Raw genomic sequence first — 20,446 nt, 5'->3', positions numbered from 1 at the left:
TGTGTCCCTTGCCCATTACCATCTGCCTGGGGCTGTTACCATCCTCCTAACAGCTTCTTGCTCTCACAGCACCATCCCTGCCCACAACCGTCCACACCTGTGCAGGACCAGCCTTCATCTGGTTCCTGAAGGGACTCTGACACAAAAGCCATCTCTCTCAAACTCCAGATGTGGAATCATAAATTCCCGAAGAAGGAAGTCTTTTGATCTGTGGCTTCCATGGCTATCTGGAGCCATACTGTGATTTTATTCCTGTCGGCCTATAAGGACTGATGTTTTAAAATATATACTCTGGGTTGGGCAAAATTATGCCAAGATGAAGGTCACGACTGAGATGCCAACTAAAATAAGTGCACCAGGAACCAAGTGACAAGTGCTTGACATTTCAAATCCCAAGAAGTTCACAGCCAGTAGAATCAAGTTCACACTTAGCTGTGATGCAGACAGCTACCTACCCCAGCTCTTTCCCCAACTCATGGCCCTAATTAGGGCAAAGTGCTGTTTCTAAGGACCTCTCACCCCTTTTGTTCACAAACCTTCCTCTGCTTGGAAAATCTCCCCCCACACTGAGTTTTAGATGTCTAATCCCTTCCCACTTTATAAGGTCTAAATTCGAGTGGCTTCCATAAATAGTCAAGCTTTCCATGACTATCCCAATCAGACAGTAGCTGTCATCCTCTAGATAGTAGGAGCATCTTGTCTGCACTCATTTCTTCACTTACATTTACCTGTGCTAGAATTGTCTATGCACAGGTGCCCTCCTCGCTCCGAAGCCTTGAAGGGCCCGGAGGGCAGGGCAATGCCTCCCATATCTTTGTTGCCCCCACAAGACCTATGCAATGCTTCAAAAATGGACATTTCTAACTAAATGCTTGTTGACGAACTAAATAAATTAATGAGTAAATTATTTTCACTTGGGATGGTGACTTCATTTCTTCTGAGTTTCAAAAACACCAAACCATATTTCACATTCTCATCCAGAAATAGCAAATTCATAAAAGCAAATGGCACTATATTTGAGGAGAAATATTTTCAGATTGTTTCCATATGTGTTTCTATATATAACGGTTTATGCAATATTGTAAACCAAATCCGACACCATGGGACCATGTATCTTCTCGAGGCTCATAGTCATGATTTAGGTCAGAGCGTAAAAAGTAACAAAAGAGACCTTAAAAGAGATTTGTTCATTTACCCTTCAGTTCTGCTCATTCTCTAGAAGTTTCCTTTCCAGCCTTGGCTCTGACGTGACTTTCTGCCTGTGACCTTCTCTTGCCTCCCCAGGCAGAACTGTGCTCTCCCCTGAGTTTTTACTGCCCTTTGTACAGACCTTTCTTGTGGCTTTTATCCCACTGCTCCTGGCTATGCAAGCGTCTGTCTCCCAGGGAGGCTGAGAGCTCCTCGAACACAGGGACCCAGCCTCAATCACCTACCTGGCTTCCCTACACCTAGCACTGTACCTGGCGCAGAGTGAGCGCTCAATAAATGTGCTCTGAATTGAACTGGCTAATGCCAATTGTACCCTTCGGCTCCAAAATCCCAACCCATGCTTTCTTTGGTTTAAAATCCTGTAACATTTATGAATTCACAAGATGGAGAAACACACACACACACACACACACACACACACACACACACACACCTGCCCTTTGGGAGTGGTGTCCAGATTTCTTACCTATGAAACTGGATCCCAGTTGAGGTATCATGGATCACTTCCACAGTAACTATGTTGGCTTGCGGCCACAGGATAGCACCTCAACCCCAGTTCAAGAACATCTTCTCCTATAGCTAAAATAGTGAACTGAGACAAGACCACGTTGCAAGTCAGGGAATGGAGAGAGGAAAGAAAACTAGAACGGACTGAGCGTTTCCTCTGTGTTCAGCCCCTTACATACTTTATCACTTTAAATCCTCGCAAAATCTCAGGGTCAGCTCAGTTCTGTTAGTCCCATGTTGCATCAGGGCATCATCAGGGTCACTTGAATCATTCTTCTGTTGGTGGCTCTGTTGGAGGGAGTTTCAGGAGAGGGACAAGGGTCAGGATCATCTCTAACATCACTTCAAGCCACTGGTCCACTAATTCACTGCCTTGAGACACACTGACCTTTCCATTATCTGAAGTCCCCTCCCCCAGATCTTTACCACACTGGGGTGTTTGCTCACACTACTTCCTCTGCTGTGCTGATCTTCCCCACTCTCCTCACCTGGCTTTTGCTACCGACCCTCTGGGCTCGTGATCTGCAAAGTGTGGGCTCCAAACAAGCAGTCTTGGCTTCACCCAGCAACTGATTAGAAACACAAATTCTTGGGACCTACCTCAGACCTACTGAATCAAAAACTCTGGGGGTGTGACCCAGAAACCTGTTTTTTTAAACACACTCTCCAGATGATCCTGAGGCACATTAAAATTTGAGAAGCACTGTTCTAGGCTTTGTCTTAACCGCCACCTTCTCAGAGAGACCTTCCTTGACCCCAGCTCATTCTTTCTCATAATAGCTATTCATTATCGCAATCTGCAAATTATGTAACAGTTGCTGTGTTTGTTTAAAATCTGTCTTCTTCACCAGATTCTGAATTCTATAAAGGCAGGGACCGTGTATACCCACAGCCTTGTACTGTGCTTGCCACACAGTAGGTACTCAACCAATGCTTTTCTATTGGTCAGTTTTTCCTAACCATACCCTGCTCATGAGCCACCCTGGTTGGGAGACCACAGAGCACTTCATGAGCTATGTGTACTTTTGCCTCCAGGCGTGAAAGAGAGAGCATAAAAGACAGCGAAGCCATCCAGAGTGAAGACCATCCATGACTCCGTGTCACAGCCTCCTTTTCCGTTGCTGCGAAACCCCCCATATAAATGGGGGGAGAGGTGAGGCCATCAGAGGCGGTAAAAGCAGCTAAAACAATTAGTTGTCTATCAGTAGCTTGGGTAAATAACTTAGTGAAGGAGGAGACCCAGATTCTTCGCTGTAAGAGATTTTCGGCCTCTCAGTGGACTGTGACCACTCGGAAGCCAGCATGGATGCCTACTTGTCTCTGTTAACCCGGGACTTACTCTTCTCTTTCAGGTCTCAGATGTCTACTATGGAATCAAGGTTCACTTTCCACCTAGGCTTGGTCAGATGGGTACGATGTTTAGATTTCAATTTCCTCAGAAAAAATAAAATTTTAATATACTTACTTTTCTCCTGCTGGCTGATGGAACAGCCCTGTGAGACCCTCTCAACAACAGTGTCACACAATGCTTTCCCTAGCCGAGTCTTCACACCACACGGGAACACCCACGCGACACCCAGAGGACGGGGCAGCCGGAGGCGCCACAGGGGCTGAGGGTCATGTGTGCTGTGCACCATAAACCATACCTCACTGTTCCCTCCTCAACCCCAGGACAAGATCAGGCTCACATGAACCTCCAAGGCAGGCTTACGGCAAACACAGTCCTGGCACGGGCAGCCCCACCCCTAAACCAGCTCCAGCTCGGAGCACAGCGGGGATCAGCGGCCACAGTCCATGCTCCTCAGCTCTTCTCCTCCAACACCTGCTCACAAAGCCAGTGCCCCTCCCCACACTGTATCCCTGAGGTCCAGGGCTCACCTGCCCCTCCACACCACATCATGATCAGCAGTCACATCTGTTTGGTCAGCATTCATATTCCTAACCTTTGAAGCTTGTCGCAAAGAAAACTCAGAGAGGTGGAACCACCTGGCTGGGCTAAGCCTTAAAAGCAGACCTTCTGTGGGGCTCTCCAAGCCCCAGTCCTAGTGGGGAAGGTGCGGAAGCCCCACTATGTGCTGGGTGCTGCAGAGTGCTTTGTGTCCTGGATCAATCACCCCCATACTAACTATGTGACAGGCCCAGTACCTCTCTTTCACAGATATGGAAACTGAGCCTTAGAAAGGTTAAGAACCTTCCCTAAATCACAGAGCTGGTAACAAATTTCTTGCATGCGTTACAAACCTCAAGAGGTTGATGCTAAATGACACCAGCATCCAGTATGGGACCTAGATCTCATGCAGTCACATCCTAAGGCCATGGGATCCGTTCAGTGTTTCCTCACCACCTGCTTTTACTTCCTGCAGCCTTGTGTTGCTTCTGTACTTTTTGGCTGATGGAAATGGCCCATGTCTCATTCATACCTCCTCACCCTTGGCCCCCACCTCTACCCCAGTACCCAGTAGAAAACACTTGATAGACTTTCCCACAGGAAGCATTTAGACAGGCTGATTAAACAGACAGGCTCTCAGAATGGGGTCTATGGTCAACTGTTGCAGGTAGAATTCTAAGGCCTGGCCCCAAGCTGTGGCGCATGAAGACAGCCCCTTTATCTCCATGCGACTCCTACACTCGGGGGGCAGCGAGGAAGGTGTTCGCTCTGGCTTCCCACACTGTCTTCTGTACTATGGTTACCGGAATGGACTGAGAAAAGTGACCCAGAAGTAGAAGGCAACACCAAGTCAACATATGAACCACTATATAGTCAATAAGACACAGATCTGATTTTATCGGTGCTTCAGGAAACCTATGTTTCAAAAACAAAACAAAACAAACAAGACATCCAAAGTAAATGTAGAGAAAACTCACTGACACCCTTTTCTAAATATCCTGGAAGATTTCAGGTAACAGGAGCTGGCACAGGGCCACCTCCCAGGGCGTGGCTGTGCTTGTGTTTCTTGGTTTTTAAATCCTCAGACTGCTGGTTTACTGACTGTGAAGGCCTTAGGCCTCTCTTATCAGGCCTCTGCATCAGAATCCTGAGCAACAAACATCTTCTGAACTGAGTACAAGGAAGTTGTGATTTCTCTGGGGTCAGAGGCTGAAAAACGACGTTGAAAAGCGGGCTACAAGAGGTCCTACTGAAATAGTGGTGGGTCTGGGGGGACCCAGGCAGAGCTTTCGTTTCAGGGTGAGGACACGCATTAGAGACTCCGTCTGGATTTGAGGCCATCGGAGGTAAGCTGACTGGTCATACGGTTGAATGCAGCCCTCGTCACACAGCAGCAAGAGGTTGGGGTGAAGCCCACCGCCCTGTCCATGTGCTGGACACATGCACCGTGCTCTCCTCCATGCGAGGCACACCCCCAAAGGCTGACATAGCTACCTCTGCTCCAACATCCCCTATTGCTCCTGCCATTCCTTCCAGACCCATCTCTGCTCCTAATCCCTGAGGGCAGGAGCGAGGCCCACCAGGGCCTGAACAGTAGAGTGGTCCCTGCACAGGCAGTTCTGGGCCAAGGACCTGGAACCACGCTCCTGGTGCCAGAGCCCAGCTTCATGCCCAGACAGCAACCAGGGCTCTGTGCCAAGGCTGCCGTGCAGCCTCATTGCTCCCTGGCCTCCCTCCAGCACCCATGCCAGGAAGGAACAGCCTGTCACCAGGGGGGAGTGGACAAGTGCAGGCCTCGGGCTCTGACTCCGCCAGCAGACATGCCCTGTGGGAACGTGCTCCCTTTGCCCTTTTTGATGACAGTTCAGAGGTTCAAAAGAGGAACAGGCAGGTGGGAAGATGGAAATAGACACTAATCCTGTAGGGACGCTGGCTTCAAATTTAAAATACTGTTTTCCAGGCTCAGGCACAAATTCACTTGTCATCACTCAGCTCTTAACAGAGGAAAAAATACAATGGAAAATTAGATCCTGTGTCACAATGTCATGGGTATAAATAAAATGAAAGGCAACCTTGACGTCAGTAATGAGGATTCTCACATTCCACTTCACTTCCTCATCATCAAACATGCAGCTCAATTTACCCCCTTGGGTGGTGGGAATGGGTTTGTGTACACAGGTGGGGCTCTGACACTGTGGGGACCATGTTTCTTTCTCCCTCAAGTCTCTGCAGGAGCCCTGGGGAAACCGTCCCCCAAAGTGGGCCTCACTCCCTGTGCTGGGTGTTTCCTGGGCATGCAAGTGGCACACTTAGCAGACGTCATTATTCCTTCCCCTCATGCCCTCGGCCTCCCCAGCCTATATTCTCTCAAATGTCCTTTCTCAGGGGAGCCAGCTTGTTCCTTCACCAGATTTTCTGGGAATAAGTTGAGGGGGCGTTTCTCTTTCTGGAGAAGAGAAATGAGAAAGTAGGAGGGGAGAGCTGAGTGCCCCGTTGCAGGGGACAGAGCTAGCATAGATGGTTGTCTCCGCTGCCCCTTTAACTTAGATGTGCCACTGAAAAGTGGTGTGCAAATCAGCTTTGCGATGTTGATTCCTATTTTAGACATGTTCTGGAATAGGATCAGCTACAAGAACCCAATGGTAAATAATTCTCTTTGTAAATCTAGCTATTCCTCTCTCAGATTTTTCTTCAAGTGTTACGCATCCCTGTACCGCAAAGCCAAAAACAGACATGCTCTGGTGTATAATTTAACACACCTTTGTCATCAAATGGTGTCAGACCTCAAAGCACACTGAGGAATGTTGACAAGCAGTGCCACACTTATGAATAAACCAATAACTGTTGGTCCAGGTCCAGGGACTGGTGTCTGCCATCATCTGGTTTTCTTGACTCTTGGGAGTACTATTGCACCGAGGATAACCGTGGAGATTCTTCTTGATTCACAGGCTGCGAGTCAAACACTTCGATGTTACACTTTGTTCTGAAATCACTACATTCAACAAGCATTTGTGGAACTCTCCTCTGTGCTGGGGACAGTCCCGGTCATGAGTGTGACCCAACACCAGCCATCTCCAGTCTGATCTGTGAAGGATGTGATTAGTAGCAGCAGGGAGGAGAGAAAAGAGAGCGACCTTTGGTGTCCAATTGATAATTGATAAGTTTGAAACACAGACCCACCACTTCCTGGCTGCCTGGCTGCCTACCTAGAGGTGTTCCAGTGCTGCATGAAGCAGCCAAGGGCGGAGCTGCACGGCGCAGGCTCCCCTCCTCCACGCTCAGCTCTGCAGCTGCGGCCTGGAAGGAAAACATGGAATGGGAAAGAAAATTCCTGCTACACATGCACACAGGGCAGCGTTCATTCTCTCACCCACCCTACACGCGCGCACACGCACACACTTTAACTTGGCTTTAGATAGGTGTGATTATTCCAGGTCACAAATTACAGTGTTATTTTTAGAACTAGATTTCTAACTCTGCTCCACTCAGGAAGCAGCAGATTGGATTGATAATGGACTGAAATAGCAGGAGGTCATTTTCTTTGCCCTGTGTGCGCAGTGGGGCAGGGTTTGGTAGCATCTCCACCTCGGGCCCTTCTCATTTTGTGGCCCATTACGGCTGCAGAGGACAGCTCTGTGGCCTCGATTCTGGACGACCTATTTTATAAGATGTGTTTCTGAGACCACAGAAGGTTTTTTCCTTTAACATAAGAATCTCATGAAGGAATACCGTCCAGAGATTGAGCCAGAACTGGCCCAGGGCAGAATTGAGAAGTGTGAGGAGTTGGTTTCCTCCCATCATCTGTCCTGCTTCCTCTCCCCAAGCTAAGCCTCCGGCATCCGAATGCCACAGGTGGCTCCTAGAACTTTTGATGATTACCCCTGTCTGTTTTGACACTATCCAAGCTCTCATCTTCCTTGCATCTCAAAACTTACTCTTCCCATGACCCTTTCCACCCAGATCTTCTAGCGGTTAGGTGGATATGGGTCAAGCACAAAGTGAAACGGAAATGCTATGCCAGCAGGGTAAAGGTTTGGGGTTTTGTTTTATTCTTTGCTGTTGTGATAAAGCAGCTCAGCTGTTTGTCTCAGACCCATTTTAGGCTCCTCTCCTGCTACGGGAGGGAAAAGTAGGAGGCAGGAGCCTTGAACACGCCTTAGCAGTGGTTCTCAACCTTCCTAATCCTGCAATCGTTTAATACAGTTCCTCATGTTGTGGTGACCTCCAACCATAAAATTATTTTTGTTGCTACTTTATAACTGTAATTTTGCTACTGTTATGTTTTAGGCAACCCCTGTGAAAGGGCTGTTCAACCCGCAAAGGGGTCACAACCCACTGGTTGAGAACTGCTACCTTAGAGGTTGGCTTTTCCCCTAACGCACTGAGCACATGGTTCTTCTCCTGTGGAGCCGGGTTATGCTGGAGCCAGCTTGCACTGGCTCACAAGAGCTGAGTGTCAAAAATCTCGGGAATTTTGCCAGATGGTTGTTAAACACTGCCATTATTAAAAGTTAAATTATATAGACCTAAAATAAAATAAATTATTTTGAAAATAAAGGTAATCAATACTTAAATCACATCACTTCCTAATCATTTCGTTACTTACTCTTACGTATGCACTTGGAGTTATTTACGTCCATTGGCTCTCTATGGGGAGAATACTACACACGGTGTGTTACTGCACCTCTCTTCCCAACAACGTGTTCAATGACGTCACACTGGTAGCTTTAGCTCAGCCATGGTGGGCGGGAGTATTTACACAAGAGAATTTGGTAACCCCTACGAGTCAGGGCTTTATTTATTGCTCCTCACCCACAAACCAGCTGTTACGCATTCATCGGCATTCCACTGTTCTGCTCTGCATTGGGCTCACCCAGGACCAGGCCTGCAGTCAACTAAGAGCGCTAATATCCAACTTCACGGATATGGGAAGAGGTCTACTGAACCTCTCAAAAGCTCTGTCTCTTCCTTCCCAAAGCCACTTTGCCTAGATAACTTCTGACACTCTCAAGTCACGCTGCCATGTCCCTCCCCCTCAGAGTTACCTGTGCCTTACACACACACACACACACACACACACACACACACACAGTCAACACACTCTGCTTGGGGTGAATTGTTAACTCCAGTACAATTCTGGGGAGTCTGAGTCTGCTAGCCTGGGGATGAGGGTGGGGTTCTGAGTATGAGGGATGAAGCAGCAGCCAATGGAACGAATGTCTTGGATGTAAGGTTACTGTACATATCATCTCTTACCATTTGGTCCCACAAGTTGACTTCAAAGTTGGGAGATGTTTGGTTTTCCCTCCATTCTAGACTTTTTTTTTTTTTTTTGGTAGATACAAACTGGAAGAGTTGGGTGTAGGGCTAAGGAAGTAGAAGTTAACCTATGGCATAGACCTCTGGTTTTCAAGACACTTACCTTTTTTTTTTTCAAAGTGAATAAGTCAAAAGGCATCATACTTAAAAGAACACAAGTGTTTTGCACTGTACAAGCCCTATCACATTTACTATTACATACAACTTTTAGAATAACACCATGAGATAGTTGTAACACACACATTACTAGTCCCATTATGAAAACAAGGGGCCCAAGATACAGACACTACCTAACTTACCATTGCCCACCAACCAGTTTGTAGAAGAGTTGGAATTAGGTCCCACAGCGTCAGCTGGTTTTGAAAGCATCATTCTTACAAAGGTAGGAAGCACTACATGCCGATTATTTTAACTGGAAGTCAACCGAGTCAACCCATGTGCTATCCTCTCCCTCTTCCTCCTGCAAGGACTCTCATGTTAGCTTTCCACCTGATTTCATGGCATTGAGCTATTTAGAGAGCCATCCTGGCCATGCAGACAACTTATTTACTAGAAAGGAGATTAGAGGTTGACCTTCAGTGTCCTTAACAGATGACACCAGAGTACAAAGAAGAAGACACAAGGCCATGGGACCGCAAGGCCACATGGTCAGTGGGGAGAGCCAGAAGTGCGAAAGAAGCTGTGCTGGTAAAACTGTGGATGGAGTTCTGAAAATGTGAGTCCACCTACCATAATCATCTACACAATGTGCTATGAGACTATGGTTTATTAATTCCTCACTAAAAAACTGGATGACATTAAGCCTTATTAATCTGCCGGCCAACGGGGGGTAAAGGAGAGAGGACAGCTTTTGCGAAACAGCTGCTTTCCCAGTCCTTGGGCCTGACCCAAGGCAGTGGGGGAAAGAAACTCCTTATTATATCCTTGTGAGAGTTTTTGTTTTACAAACTGTGAATGGAAAATTTTGTACCAAATGGTTAATAGTGGTTGAGGGGAAATGACTTTGTTTTCCAAAGTCCCACTATCAACAAACAGATTTCAGTTGATAGCCAAATATATTTATACTTTTAGAAGCACAGTAACACCTTAAATTTATCAAGCATGTCAGCCTTTGCAAAATGTTCTGGTCCATTATTTAAACTGAGCCATGTGAACAGCCTATGTAGGAATCCTAGCCCTGAAGAAACAAAAGCAAAATCTCTCAAAAGCCCAAAGAAACGTGGAGACACATTCAACTAAGGGGCGGGGGGACACTGTGCAGGCTGAATCTCCAGTGCCCTCTCCTAAGTTGCTGCATTCCTTTGGGGTCCTCATGATTTTATTCCTGACCCACATGCCTACCAGAATTGAAAGTATTCTGTTTGTCTTTCTCTTGGTGTTTATTTATACACCTGCCTCGTGGGTAGATGGCTAGTTTGAAAGGTAAGACAGAAATCATTTTAAAGTAAGTTTCCCATGAGTCATGTTAATGCTCCCTTTTAACCTGTCTTCTTTATTTGAAGTCAAGTATATTTAGTCCTTAGGTCTGGTTAAAGCAAACATGGGAATCAATTTTGGGGAGTAAGTCAATTACTACTAAGAACTATTGTGAATGGTTAATAATTCTTTGGGGACCACCTATACACGTGTACCCTGAGAAAGGCAATTTATAAATTAGACCCCCGGAATTTAAAAGAGTGACTCACTTTCTCTCTACTCATTGGTAAAATCAGGGCACTGAATTATTGAATGGCAATGGGATAACCTCCCATTAGCTTCGATATTTCTGTTCCTATATTATTCTCCCCAACTAAACATGACTTCAATATTAAAATCATGAATATTCTCACAGGTGATAACAGTGTTAATGAAATTGATCTTGGTGATCATTCTACAACATGTATGTATATCAAATCATTACATGGTATGTTTTAAATATATATAATTATATTTTTCAATTATTCCTCAATACATTTGAGAGAGAAAGAAAATGAATATTCTTATTAAACACAAAGATACATCAAGATGATTTGGTGGGGAAAGGGGGCTGGCTTGGAAAACATTAGATTTAACACATCATTGGAGGAAAAAGAGAAAAAGAAAGGGGGGAGGGGAAGAGAAAGAGAATGGGGATGAGGGAAGTAGGGAGAGAGAAAAAAGAGACAAGACAGTATTCACTGCGTACAAAACAAAAGATATTAGCACTGATAAGAGTGTTCAGTTGTTCCCAGGGCTGGAAAGCAGAAAAAAAGGACCAGAACTGACCCAAGTATCTATAGATATGTTCATTTAAATTGTGGGAGGGGGGAGAATAGAATATCAATAAACGTTATTGGGATAATTTGCTAACATTTTTCAAAAATAATTCAAATAGATTAAAAACTTCAATGGTTTTATTTTAGATGTAATTATTTTAATTTTAACATAATAAAAATGCAGAAAGTTACAAATAAATAGTTGTATCAAGTTCTTTCATTTCTTGCTGTAATTTGTGACATCCCACTAGTGACCTCCAGGTTGTTCCTGCATTGTTTCAAAGGAATTCAGCATGTCTCCTCAAGGCGTAAGAAAACCACAAGCCAAACCCTACCTCTTCCTTAAGCCTCCTTTGATTACTCCACTCTGGAATGGCCCCACTCCCATCACCCCTAACATTCATATTGTCAATAGTCATTCTGGTTTGTGGCAGCTTGTCGTCTGTTGTCTTGAATTACTATACATGTTTTAGCATCAAGGTTTACTCTTTATGTATTCACGTCTTTCCTCCCCACAGATCTGTCTTACATTTCTTCATATCCCACACAGTGCTAGGCAGGGCAGCCTAGTGTCTCAGAACCTGGGCTCCTGAGTCAGGGTATGAATCCCAACTCCGCCACTTACTAGCTGGCTGACCTTAAAAAGTTACTCAGCCTCGGTGTGTCTTCCTCTGTGCATATCTATAAAACAAGGGCAAAAGTGGCACCTTTTCACGAAGCCGTTATAAGGGTTGAGACAAACACATGGCAAGTGTTTAGCATTGAGCCTGACATGTGTTAAGTGCTATTATAAACATGTCAACTATTGATGTATAAGTGCTTAGAAAATATCTGCTGATTGAATGGCTCTAATGGGGAGGAACATTAAATAGAGAGAATAGAGAAAATGCTGCTCTGGAGTTGTCTGAACCCCCATGCTGGCCTGAAAAGAGGAGGCAGAAACCTGCAGACCTCGTGCAGGTTCCACAGGACAGGTCACGGCACCTAGGAGTCTGGGCGAGGAGAAACAAATGTGGGGAAGAAAGCGCACAACTGAGGTTTTATAATGTAAATAAGTTATTAGAATATTAATGCATTCAACAAGTACTTACTGCACCTACTGTATGCCAGGAAATAAGAAATTTCTTTTCTTAGAGTTAATTAAGAGTATAATATCTAGGGCGTGTCCTCTCAATATCTACTCATGAAGCTGTTATTTATTGTTAAAGTCTCAATGGCTTCTGGAGTGAATCCTCGTGATTGTCTATTAATAGGTTTCATGCCCACCTTGGTCTTTTTTTTTAAAATCAGTCTGTACTGAGGAGAATTAGAGGAGTTTTCTAAAATACCTGAATACTTTATTCCCTTTCTGGACATCTTTAGGGGCTCCCCATTGCTGGGGTGTTCTGTCCCTCCTGGATCCCCACACATGTCTCACACCTCTAAGTGTACTTGGGACACAATCTTCCCTGGATCTCTACCTAGCAAATGTCTTCTCTCCCTTTAAGAACCAGCTCAGGTATCAGCTTTCATGGATGGTATCTATCAGAGCTCACTCAGAAACAGAAACTACATTCTGTATTCAAATATTGTGAAGGTAGGGTAGGGGTATGATTTCACAAGTGATGGAAAAACTAAGCCACCAACCAGGACACAGTGAGGCAAACCAGAGATCATTACCGGCAAGCAGCTGCTACCACTCCTAGGCTGGAGGGACAATGGGAAAAGGTTCCCAGAGCCCAGGGGAAATGACCACCCTGCTGAAGCTGGACCCCGCTGGGCATGCCAGGTAGAGGATGGAGTCATGGTGGACACCCAGATGCATTGAGACTTTGAAGACTCAAGGCAGAGAAGAAATGAAAGAGATACCCTGACTTTTCCCTCTTCCCTTTCCTCCAGCCGGTCACCACGGCCTCTCTTTGGCAGAACCAGCAGCAGCCAGCCTGCAGGGGTTCCCTGCGCTCCCACCCCCATACGACAGCAAGGCAGAGTGACAGTGAAGAATGGAGCTGCCATGCTTCTCTGCTCCCTCAACTCTGATCCTATCTTTTTTATAACCCTTATCCTCTGGTCTATGATGCCTCTGTTTACAAATCTGTTTTCCTTAACAGACTGTGGTAAGACAATGAGTTTATTCATCTTGGTATCCTCAGCTCCTGGCATATTCAAGGTGCATAACAGGCATTTAATCTTTGTTGGATATCTAATGAGAGGAAACTCCTAGGGTGACTTCAGCTAGCCCTTCTTTTTCATCTCCTTGTTGGACTTACCTACCCTGACTGTCTGAACTCTCCATACTTAAAGACAAACAAGAAATGAGCTTGGGGAACAACTCTCAGGGTCTGTAATCCATAGCCTTATACATTTTTAAACACTCCCAACAACAAATCACAATAATTATTTATACTCAGAGCATTTTCAATCTATCAACCTTCTACCTTTCCAAAGCTACATGAAAATTATCCATGGGAATTCTCCCAAATCTCAAGATACCTTCCCTCTACCACCCAAGATGTTTCTGGGCCACCTCTCCCTGCTGTTATGTTAATCAGGGTGCTCAGGGTAAACAAAATAATTTTAAAATCAGTTTAAGCAAAACAAAATTAGAAAGATAAATTAGCTGCCCCCCCCCTCCAAATTACATAATGAATGCCCAAGGAGAAATTATTTTTATTTGCCACCATTTCTATTTGTGTAATGTTTTCTCTTCCATCATTGCAGATAATACTTGGTTTATCTCTGGTAGGAAAATAATCAGAGAACTTAACTTCTGACCTTGACTGTCTGTTCAATAATTACCAAAAGAGAAAAATGAGCCATTTTTGTTTTTCTTATCTTGAATTCATAACACCAGCCTAGTGGTATAGGAAGGGGGGATACAGGAAAAGACCCCTGTAATTATAATCAGACAATCAGTGTTCAACTCTTGGTTCTGGTTTATTGCTACAATCCTGGGCAAGTTAGGTAACCTCTGAGAAATCAGTTTCTTTATATGTACAATGAGGATGACTGACAACACCGACAGCGATGACAATGAAAGCCAACACAAGCTTACCATCTGGTTCTATGCACTTCATATGAGTAGATTCCTTTAATCCTTCCCACTGCATGAATTACCTACTACTATTTTCATTTTTCAAACAAGGAAATAGGCACAGAGAAATGAAGTAACATACTCTAAGGGTTGGAAAAATTGAGTGTGACTATATACACTAAAATTATTCAGTAATTGTCTGAAGCATAAGTGCTCAATTATTATTTTTACCTTTATAAGTCCTTCTTCCCCTTCCAAGTTAACTAATCTTTTTTTTTTTTTATCCTCATTTGAGAACATTTTTCCATTTTTTGTACAGACAGAGTGGGAGGGAGAGAGAGGAAGAGAGAGAGAGAGAAACATCAACGTGAAAGGGACACATCGAGTGGCTGCCACCCGCACAACCAACCAGGGCCGGGGACAAACTGCAACCGAGGTACGTGCCCTTAGCGGGAACCGAACCCGGGTCTCTCCGGACCGCAGGCGGACGCTCTAACCGCTGAGCCAAACCGGCCAGGGCCCAAGTTAACTAATCTTTATAGAAACTTTTTTAAATTGAAGCTCCTTGGTCAAGAGGTCTGGGTCCTTCACTTCTAGCTCTGTACTCACTATATTCTGTTCTTCAGTTTCCCCCTGTGTGACTAGATCAGCTATTGCCAATCCATGGTCTAGGCCAACAGTTACATTGTGTTACATTGCATAATGTTTACATTTTTAAAAAATAGTTGCCAATGTTTTGAAATCACACACACACACACACACACACACACACACACGAATTCACAGATTTTAGGCTTCTCTTGAAAAATGGGCCTATCTGGCCACATGGGCTTTTATTCCCACAGGTTACCATTCACCACCTCAAGTTGAGTGTGGCCACATCCTTTCACAAGGGGCAAATATTCCTTCCCATAGTCCCCATTTCTTTTCTTTTTTTTGGTACGTGCCCTTAGCGGGAACCGAACCTGGGACTCTCTGGCCCGTGGGCCGACGCTCCAACTGCTGAGCCAAACCGGCCAGAGCATAGTCCCCATTTCTTACAGCTTTATGCAGGCATACGAGCCTACAACTTCTGGGCTCAATGATCATTAAGGTCTCTCCTGTCAACTACTAAAAGTGATGATTCCCTAGCACTTGAAAGCATTTCCCAGAGGAATTATCCACTGTAGGGCACCAATCATTTTCACTGAATGTTGTTATCACATAGGGTGACCAATTCATCCCGGTTTAATTGAGACTTTCCCCCTTTTAGACTGAAAGTCCCACATCCCAGGAGATCCCTTGATCCCTGGAAAACCAGGTTGGTCACCCTATGTGCCACTTCACAAGATCACCCCTACAGCAGCCCCTCCCATCTGGGAAATGAGGGTTGCATACTGCACCCTTGTGTTCCTCGGTCTCCTTGGGCAACCCTTCAGTGCTAGGATAGCAAACCCCGTTGTGTATTGAGGCAAGGTGCAGTGCTGGGGTAGGCCAAAGGAGAGGGCTTAGACCAAGTCATATGGCTGGTTCTCCTGATGGAGCTCTATAATATTAGGCAGATCCCCCATTCTCTGGGCCTCTCTGCTCTGCCATTCATCCAACAAATGTTTATTAAATGCCTTCCATGTGCCAGACATCATTCTAGATACTGAGAATACAGCAGTGAATAAGCAAGAACAAGGTCCTTGCCCTTAAGAGAACTCACATCTGGAAGAGAAAAAAGACAATAAATCAAGCAAACAATATTTGATAGAATTCCAGGTGGTAATAATGCCATAAAGAAACCATTGGCTATAGGAAAAAAGCAAAGTCCATAGGCCACAGGGGCCATCAAGCAATTTCGGTGGGTGCCAAAGAAGACCAGAAATGAGTCATAGTTCTGCCTGGTCACCCAGTTTGGACAATAAAAAATTATTTTCTTTCTTTTTTTTTTTTTTTGTGGTACGTGCCCCTAGCAGGGACCGAACCCAGGACTCTCTGATCCACAGGCCAACGCTCAACCGCTGAGCCAAACTGGCCAGGGCGACAATAAAAAATTCTTAACTTTGAGGTCTTTTGATTCGAGAGAGAGATATATAACAATTTTTCAATTACAATATCTTAATTTCTCAGTAAAAAAAACATCTTTATGGCTATTATCAATATCAATATCAAATCTGGTTTTTATACAGATGGATTAGAAATTTATCAAGTCAAATCCACCCAAATAACAACACAAGGGTTGAGAAAGAAAGAGATCAACTTTATTAGCAAATCTGACATGTTTATTAAACAAAGTGCAGCTGGAGTAAGGTGCTCAAGCCAGAAGCAGAAAAATGAATGAACAAGTGAATGAATGAATGAATGAACGATTCCCTCTCTCCCAAAAGAGCTGTATACTGCCTCAATAGAGAAAGTAACTACTTGATAACAAATTAAATAAGAGAAACAACTACAGTATGCCATTCATTGCATAAACAGGTATTGAATACCTACTACTGTATGTATCAATGCTGTTATTATAAATAATAAAATAAAGTAATACTTGGGGAATTCAACATTTGTTTGTATTTAAAAGTCCTTATTTTTCTGATTATAAAATAAATTGGTTTTTATAATTTTGAAGCTTAAAAAAGTAAAAAAAAAGCCATCTTTTAAGCCAGGGTTTCTCAATCTCAGCTACAGACATTTTGGGGTGGGTAATCTTTGTTGTGGGGCTGTCCTATTCATTGCAGGATGTCCAGCAGCATCCCTGGCCTCTACCCACTAGATGCCCCCAACATTCCCACCCACCTCTAGCCCCTTCACACCAAAAATGCTTCCAGGTTTAGCAAATTCAATGGAGTTAGGGATGGGAAGTGTGAGGGGGAGGGGGATTGCCCCAGACTGAATGGTGCTGCTTTGAGCAATCCAATTTGCTTACACAAGAGGGGGCTCAGAAGTGAAGGTCTGAGAGACCCCTTTCTCCTGCAAGAAAATAAGCAGGAGATTGCATTCCCCTTCCCCTTCTTGATGCCAACACACCAGCTCTGCAGAGAAAGGTAGTGGTGTCCCAGGTCTGGGCTGGGAGGACAGGGTAGGTAGGGGGTGGGGATGGACAGGCTTGGACTCTGCTTAAGGGGATCAGAGAGCTTTTGGAGCTTATACTGTGTGCGTCACAGCTGCTGATCCAGGCCATGCCCCAGACCTGCACTCCAGATGAGCTTTGCTCACAAGCCTGGGAGAAATGCTTCCCCCGTGCAAGGCTTACATGCCCACATGTAAGTCCAGCAGTCTGTGGCTGCTCTAAACCAGGAGGATTAAAATTGTGCCCGTCCATCTTGACACTGTAGTGGGCGAGTCTCCAATGCTGGGAGCAGGGCACGCCTGCCTGTCTACACCCTGCTCTAAGGACTTTACAAAGAGTCCATTGTGCACAACCTAATGTAAGACAGAACCAATGCACCCTCGTGGCCATTTGCACCACCAGCTTTGGCCAATTCTTCCGAGTAAAAGCTGGTTATATACAAGCAAACATTTTCAGTTATTATAAAAATGCCAGCGTGAGCCCAAGTCAGGCACAGCATTTGTAGGTACCTGTACCCTGGGTCCTGGCTGCTTGGAAGAAAAGGGAAATCAGTCTTGTGTGCTACCCATTAGTGAGACAGATTCATTGGTTCCCAGCCACAGAGAGGAGAGCTGGAGGAAGGAGGAGAGGGTGAGAGAATTCAGGTTTGGTTTTGTTCATTCATTTCCTAAACATCTGTTGAGTCTCTACTGTATGCCCAACATTGTGCTCTATACCTGGGGAGAATTGGCTTTAGATGGAGCCATTCAGGGTTCACAAAATCAGAAGTTCCCAGAGCTGGATAACAACATATAAATGAGGGACAGTTTACGTCACTCCTCAGCTCCACCCAGCTGCTTGTTGCCATGATGACTTAGAAGCCAATTTTGTCATAACTTCTGAATTTTCAACAGAAGTTAGGAAACAGAATTTTTATGTAAAATCTTTTAATTTTTAAGTAGAGTCTGAAATTTTAAAACAAACAAACAAACAAAAAATCCCTGCATGGACAAAACCAATCCAGTCCCCAAGACTTCAAATTATTATGCCTGCTTTAGAGAAAGTGAGGAGTACTGGTTAAGAGTAAGGTGACTGACGGGAGTAAGAAAGGTATCTGGCTCTACCCCTGCTTGCTGTGTGACCTTTGGCAAGTAATCCAACTTCTCTGTGCCTTACTTTCTTCATATATAATATGAGTATGATAAAGCATATTGTAGGCCTAAAGGAGAGAATGTATGTACATGCCTAATCTACTCTCCCAAAAACCTCTTTACAACAGCCTGGACAGTTGAACATTTAATCACTCTGTGCACTTTCTGAGACAGGAAGTTTGTGGCTTCCTAGGGAATGCCAGTTGTATGACAATCCCAAAATCTCAGTGGCTTAATCCAATGTATATTCATTGATTGCTCATGTCCCAGTCCAGTGTGGTCAACACACAGGGTGCTCTATTCCACCCTACACCCTGTGGATCCAGGCACCTTCTATCTGGTGGCTCTGCATCCACAAGGACCTTTCCAGAACCATCTACTGGGCTTTCTGCTTTCAGGTAGCTGAGAGAGGAGAGGAGAAGAGGAGGGGAGGGGAGGGGAGGGGAGGGGAGAGGAGAGAGGGAATGAATGAGAATGTCAGGTGTATTACATCTGCACATTCCTATTTGCCAGACAATCCCTGCCATGCCCTGCAATTGTGTAACACAATTATGCAGACTCAGAATGTCTTTCTGTTGGTCCCAGTCTTGCCCTTCAGTGCAACACACACAGGACAGCAGAAAGGGACAAGTTGCAGGGCATGCAGATTTGGATTTGAATCTCGGTTCCAATACTGGCTAGCTTTGGACCTTGGGCATGCTCCTTAAACTCTCTGTTCTCTGTTTTGGCATTTGAAAAATAAAGATAGTCATTACCTCCCTGAGTTGTTGTAAGGATGGAATAAGATAACATGTGTGTTAGCATACTGAGTGATAGCTAGGACATAAACTAGATGCTCAATTAATGCCTATGTCTCTTCTTCTATATGAATGTTTCCCAGGTATTTAAAGATGACTATGAATTCTTCTGTAAGTTTTTTCTTTTCCCTGTTTCCTCTCTACTTGCATTGTTTTACACGATGTCACTGCCATCCCCCCTCACTCTCCTGATGGCTATTCCATGGTCATAGCCGTTTGTCAAGAGACCAAATATGATGCCTGTCTTAGTTTAGGTTTTTCTGAAAGCAGACCCTGAGACAGGACTTTAGTGGGGAGCTAATGTTAGAAAACAGATGGGAAGAAAAGAGGGAAGGGAAAAAGTCAATAAATGAGCAGGTTACAGCTGTGAACCACTGGATTTCCATCCCATCGGGCGCCCTGACGAACCATGTAGAAGGCCCCCTCTGCATTCTATGTCCTGCAGGATGGGAAGAGTGGGCCATTTGCCCCTGAACGCCTATGCTCACTGGGTCAGGGCTGCCTCCAACCCAAGGATGTTAACTGCCTTAAAAGTATGGGCTGTGCCTACATGTAGCTGAGCAGGCTCTCCAGACTTCTAGAAAGCAGAAGCGAGAGACACTGTGACACGAGCGTGTACGGATGCTGGCAAAGTGCATGGCAATGCTCCCTCGGCTACCTTGAAACCTGGTGGCTGCAGGACGTGGCTCAGTCCATCATAAGCTCTGCTGTGATGCCTCCAGCAAACATGTCTGGAAGAGTCCACCCCACATGTTCACAAAGGTGGTGCACTATGATCCAAGAGAGGGTCTGACCAATGCAGGGTGTAAGATACAAGGGTTCATAGGGGTAAAGGAAGTGGTACAACTGTCTATATTCATAGATGAAATCATCCCATGAAGAGAAAATCCCAAGGAATCCACATACAAAATGACTAGAACTAATAAATGAGTTTAGCAAGGTTGTGGGATACAAGATTAATATTTAAAAGTTAATTGTATTTCTATACTAGCAATGACAAATCCATAAATGAAAAATTTTTAAAGTCTATTCACAAAGCACACAGAATAAAACACTTAGGAATAAATTTAATAAAAGAAGTGCAAGACTAGTACACTAAAAATTATAAAACATACTAAGAGAAAGCAATGAATATTCAAATAAATGGAGAGACAGTTCCATTTATGGACTGGAAGATCAATATTGTCAAGATGGAAGTTCTCCCCAAATTGATCTATTTATTCAACAATTGATCTATATATTCAACACAATCCCTATCACAATTCTAGCAGGATTTTTTAAGAATAAAGTTGGAAGACTTATATTACTTGATTTGAAAATT

The 20,446-nt window shown here is 44.5% G+C and overlaps 1 protein-coding gene across 6 annotated transcripts in view; it reads right to left on the bottom strand.

The window, feature by feature from the left end:
- Nucleotides 1–1,684: 1,684 nt before the first annotated feature.
- The window catches only part of AGGF1 (angiogenic factor with G-patch and FHA domains 1), a 119,790-nt gene continuing 101,028 nt past the window's right edge, over nucleotides 1,685–20,446 (bottom strand). For 3 of the 6 annotated variants that reach the window (XR_004961640.1, XR_004961641.1, XR_004961643.1), the window contains 3 exons: nucleotides 6,364–6,553; nucleotides 1,896–2,004; nucleotides 1,686–1,801 (listed from right to left, as the gene is read on the bottom strand). The gene's annotated coding sequence lies outside the window, so the exon portion shown is untranslated. Of the gene's footprint in view, nucleotides 1,802–1,895; nucleotides 2,005–6,363; nucleotides 6,554–20,446 lie in introns of all 6 variants that reach the window. The other 3 variants (XR_004961642.1, XR_004961644.1, XR_004961639.1) reach the window with 2 other exon arrangements.

Source organism: Molossus molossus, unplaced genomic scaffold, assembly GCF_014108415.1.
Source record: "Molossus molossus isolate mMolMol1 unplaced genomic scaffold, mMolMol1.p scaffold_m16_p_3, whole genome shotgun sequence".
Lineage (NCBI taxonomy): Eukaryota > Metazoa > Chordata > Mammalia > Chiroptera > Molossidae > Molossus > Molossus molossus.
This window is presented reverse-complemented; position numbering and strand designations above follow the sequence as displayed.